This window comes from Cibotium barometz, chromosome 31 (genome assembly GCF_041138505.1).
Source record: "Cibotium barometz isolate CiBa-2024 chromosome 31, ASM4113850v1, whole genome shotgun sequence".
NCBI lineage: Eukaryota > Viridiplantae > Streptophyta > Polypodiopsida > Cyatheales > Cibotiaceae > Cibotium > Cibotium barometz.
This window is the reverse complement of record NC_141076.1, coordinates 12,022,890-12,028,889: the sequence shown is the minus strand read 5'-3', so window position 1 is coordinate 12,028,889 and position 6,000 is coordinate 12,022,890.

Sequence of the window (6,000 nt, the reverse complement as noted above, 5' to 3'; positions counted from 1 at the left end):
CCCTAATTAGATCATTAACCCATAATGGATTGAATCATCAACATTCATGAAATACATAATCTAAAAGCATAGGAAAAGCCATTAATTTGGTCTTAAGCATAGATTAATCTTGGATTAAGGAAAAGCTTTATGAAAAGCTTCATTTGGATTGAGAATAGGTCATGAGTATGACCATTTCTTGAGTGAGAGAGAGATATTACATAAAAACCATTAGAATTAAGCATAAATGTAAATTTATGTAATTCTTTACTATCATTCATTAATTACTTCAATAGCATTCAAAAACCATTCCAATTAAGCTTCTCAAGCTTGAGAGGGGTTGAGAAGAGAGAAACATTGAGAGATTATAGAAAAGCTCAAAATTCACCACTTACCTTACAAATTGCTTGATTCTTTGTTCACGGCAGAGGCCCCCAACCAATCAATTGGTTTAGTATGTTGATGGAGCCACCAATGGGGATTGAAGAAAGAGGGAAGCTCCAATTTCTTACAAATTGGAGAGAATTTTAGAGAATAGTAACTATTAGCATTATTTCAGCATAGCTCTAGAATAGTAAAATTCTCCTCCTTCTTTCAAAGGACTCATATTCTATTTATAGGAGAGGGAGGCTCTAACCAAGGCTAACTGATTTCTAGAATTTTTCAGATTCAGTTTGGTTGAATTTGGACTAGATTTGGACCTAGTTTGGTTACTTTTTGATTCGGTTTGGTTCCTTTTTGATTTGGTTTGGTTCAAGAGAGAGGAGGGATAAAAAATATCACATTATTTTTGAGTTTAAAACTCATTCAAGCATGTGAAATATGCACCTCCTTTAATGGACTCCCCTTCCTTACATATGTGTCAAAAATGGAATGATTATACTCAAAATATCTCATATTTTTAATATTTCTCATAGTTTTTTACTAATAAACCTTGTACAAGATCAACCAACAGATCCATATAAAAGAGCCATGGACTCATCCGTTGAGGACCAGCAAGGCCAATCAATAGTTTCTAGCTCATAGTACCCGAAAATATAATTACATAAGAAAATCCATATAGACTCTCCATTAAAGATCAGTAACCAACAGATCCATATAAAAGAGCCATGGACTCATCCGTTGAGGACCAGCAAGGCCAATCAACCAGATCCATGCCCGAGTTTAGAAAACAACTCTAACTCCTTTTTCCATTTTCTTTCCCGACACACGTATATCTTCAGCCACCCAGAGCCCGAGCACCGTCGTATAGTCCGCACCCTCTAGGGTTCTTCGCAGGTCACCTAGCGCTTCACTCATAGACCGCTTCCTTGGTCCCCGTCCACCATACCGAAAGCTCACCATTTAAATCAAACCAAGGCTGGTCAAGACCTCAGCTGACCTTGCTACGCGAGACGTCCTCCATTGACTCTCCATCAGCTGTTGCAACTTTATCACTTAGGTCTCTACGACCTCATTCACAAGATGGTCAAAATGCTTTCCCAGCATTCTTGACATAAAACAGTTGTTTAAAAATAGGTTTCATAAATAGAGTTTCTATAATGAACTCTCATCTTTCCACATTGTTCCACATCATTTCTCGTTATTCCACATTCTTCTACATCAACTCACATTGCTTATTCCACATCCAGTCATATGTATTCCCATCGTCCTTCATCCAATCACATCATATTACATCTCATAACATCATGTCAAAACATATCCACATCACATCTCCTCCATTCATATCACATCACATCCATCTACATTCATTCAAATCTACATCACATCCATATATCATCACATCACGTTCACATCTAATTTACATCACTTTACATCCATTCACATCTACCCAGATCCTCATCACATCACATCTCATCTATCCACATCATATCTCATCCATTCATATCTAACCAGATCCACATCACATCACATCCATTCACATCACATCACATCCATTCACATCTCATCACATCACATCACATCTCATCTATCCACATCATATCTCATCCATTCATATCTAACCAGATCCACATCACATCACATCCATTCACATCTCATTACATCACATTCACATCTCACCGCATCTCACCACATTTATTCATGTATCATCACGTCGCATTCACATCCATTCACATCTCATCGCATCCATTCACATCTCATCACATCCACTCACATCTCATCACACCCATTCACATCTCATCACACCCACATTCATCCACATCCATCCATTCATTCACATTCACATCTATCCACATCCATCCATTCATTCACATTCACATCTATCCATATCCATCCATTCATTCACATGCACATCTATCACTTCACATCTCATTCTCGTCCATTTACATCACATCACACCCATTCACATATCATCAAGGGTTCGCTGTTGTGTTAGCACACCCGAGGATGTGCTACCAAGCTTAGAGTTATTGAAGCAAGGCATCTTCTCTTGTAAAATAGAAATGGTTGACTTTCTCAAGTAGCCTGCTTTTGTGAGAGTAAAGTCATACACCAAAATATCTACCTCATTAAGTGGTAGTACACTAGTGCTAGCAGTGTTCTTTCCCCTCTTGTGCCGCTTGCCCTTTCCTTTTGTTGTATTTACCATTTCCAAGCTATGCTTTCCCTCAAATGCATTTGCATGAGTTGTTCTCATCTAGTGCACTGTTAGTGATAATAAATGCTCACCAATTTCATCTTTGTTGATAGCTATTACCTTGCCAATGCAAAACGGATGTTTTAAAGCATCATCCTCAGCTAGGGTAGCAACAAGGGTACCCTCTTTTATGTCTTGTGGATCACCACTCCACATCTCTCGAATTCTTTTTCACCTTTCTTTCGATCGTCTGGCTCTTAAGTTTATCGATCTCTATTGGAATTGGTGCTGCAAAATAAGTGGTTTTTTCAACAAGATTTGGCCACTGAAAAGAACTAGCCAGATTCCATGAGTTATTGATATTCCTTTCAAGTATTTCTTCTTGTTGTTCACAGAACATGTCCCACCATTTTACATCTTGCTCTCCTACATATACTGCTTTGCCTTCTCAACGACTAGTGATCTTCTCTCTACAATGCACCTTTGAAAGTCCATAGCACGACCTACCTTGTTTGCCTTCTTTGCTTCCTTTAAGCTTTCCAAGGGTGCCATTTTTGAAGCTTGCATAACCATGTCTTTTTGATTTGGTTTGATCTAGGAGAGAGGAGAGATAAAAATATCATAATTTTTTGAATTAAAAAACCCTTCCACACATGTGAAAAAGGCGCCTACCTCAAAGGTCCCCCTCTCCTTACCAAGGTGTCAAAAATGCATCATTTCTCCAAAATATCTCATTTTTCTAGTGATATCTCTTAATGTTTAACTAATAAACCCTTGTACTCAGTCAACTCTTCATCTTATGTGAGCATTTTTACATTTTTGGATATTCTCTTTTATTCTTTGGATTTATCTTATCCCAACACTTGGATTAATCCAATTGGCCCATTGGAACCTTAATTGGACTAAATTTTTTTGAAAATGTAGACCCTTAGGCTAAGGTCCCTTATACACATATTTAATTAATTCCTAATGCACGTTGGAAAGTTCATTTTGAACTTCTTATTCAGGGGAATCCATTTTAAACATTAGGACAATTTTTATATCCAAAGATATCTCTATTTTGGATTATCTCTCTCTAGATATTTTCTCTCTCTAGGTAAAAACAGGGTAAAACAAGATACTTTCTTCTATTTCAGAGAGGGAAATAATTATAAGAATAGAAGGGGAGGTTCTTATACCTTTACTCCTCAAAAGCTGGAGGGAGGAATCTTACATCCTATCCCACTTAAAGAACTTGAGATGTCCTCATCTCACAGCAAGAGGATAATCTCTTTCACCTTAAGATCCAACTCATTCTAGGGTTCCTTATAGTTTGGTCAACCCTCACAAAATTCTGGGATAAAGATCCCTTCTACAAGAAGAACATACAGAACTCATTATCAAAGAATAATTCATTCATTTTCTTAGCACAATAATGGTCCATCAGACCGAAATTTCCATCTGAACATTTCCCACGGGAATTTCAATTATGCAGGTTCTCAATTTTGTCATTCCTTAATTAGATCCACTGGGTCAAAGGTCAACAGCAACAATATGTCAGCATAATCCACTAATCTCATCGTGATTTGCTGAAGGTCATAATCATCTTCTAGTTACTAACATCATCACTGGGGTTCTCCCCATTCATCGTCGTTGTGGCTTTGTTCAACTTATCTTCTTTCAACCAGAATTCAGAAATCATCTTTAAATCATAATCCAAATCAATTCATCAATTCTCAACCAGAATTCAAAAATCATATCAACCAACATTCGAATTCATCATTTGTATAGCATTTTTGCTTATAACTTCAAGGTCTTAGATTTACTCGTATATATTGTCAGTAAAGAGCTACAGATATACCCACAGTATATAGGGGTAGTCACGGTCCTTGGAGCTATAAGGTAAATACCATCATATCTAGGCCTCAAGCAAGTCAAGGATTCCACACAATTGCGGTACTTCCATTTAAAGACCCAATTTCCAATTTATGAATCTTCATTCTGAATATCAATTTGTATGAATTTCATCACACAATTATAATTTTTTACTAGTACTTCATAAATTTTTGACATCTCTTGCTTCTCGGTTGATCCACTTTAGCCAATTCGCTCTGATACCATCTAAAAGGTCCTTGCCCCTTCCGCGCAATGAATTCAGGCGTGCTAGTAGCAGAAGTAGTACTTCTTACGCAGGGCAGAGCCTCTCACTCGGGGCCTTGCCCACGGATACCCGGACAAGAGACTAATCCCTCGATTCTTCCAAAACCGAACCCGAAAAAACTTCCCTCGCCCAGAAAGCACAGGCGATTCCTCCAAGAAAATTTATTCTAAAGTAGTCAAGAGCCTTAACTAACCAAACTGATCTGACCAAACCTGTAAGTTATATGGTCATATTAAGGAAGAGACTTGCACTTGGATCATAGAGACCAATGCTTTTTTCCTCATCAAGAGGCACAGCCGTTGATTCTTTTCCATAGAACAAGGGTTATCCGGAATTTTACTTCAACTATCGTAACATAACAGAATTGAGTCTCATTTTAGGGATCCATCGCCTAACCCCATCTAATCCCATGGGTTAGCCAACCACCCAACCACTATAGTGATAGGATCCATTTAGAAATTTGGTTATGTTTTGCCCCAGCTACCAGGGAAAAGAGTTCCGAGGCTCCCTAGCCAGCGCTTCAAGCAAACTTCAAGATAGTCACACCACTTACACACCCAATATGAAATTGCCTGTTTCATAGATTCAGCTATCTTTAAAACAATCTTACACACCCAATATGAAATTGCCTGTTTCACAGATTCAGCTGTCTTTAAAACAATCTTACACACCCAATATGAAATTGCCTATTTCACAGATTCAGCTATCTTTAAAACAATCTTTTAATGAAACCATAGTATCACTGATCATAATCCTCCAAAATATCTAGCTTGAATTCTAATTTCAAATCATTCCTTCATCGATGTACCTATGGCATCATTGGCAACCAGAACGCTCACCACGTGTTCGCTCAAGGGCCTTTTCAATAGTTCCTAGCTCATAGTACTCAAAAATATAATCACATAAGAAAATCCAGATGGCCTCTCCATTGAAGATCAGCAAGATCAACCAACAAATCCATATAAAAGAGCCATGGACTCATCCGTTGAGGACCAGCAGGGCCAATCAACCAGATCCATGCCCGAGTTCAGAAAACAACTCTAACTCCTTTTTCCATTTTCTTCCCCGACGTACGCGTGGGTATCTTTGGCAGCCCAAAGCCCGAGCACCGTATGGTCAGCACCCTCTAGGCTCCTTATAGCGCTTCACTCATAGGCTGTTTCCTTGGTCCCTCATCCACTGTACCGAAAGCTCATCATTTAAATCGAACCGAGGTTGGTCAAGACCTCGGCCGACCTTGCTACGCGAGATGTCCTCCATTGACTCTCTGTCAGCTGTTGCAACTTTATCACTTAGGTCTCTA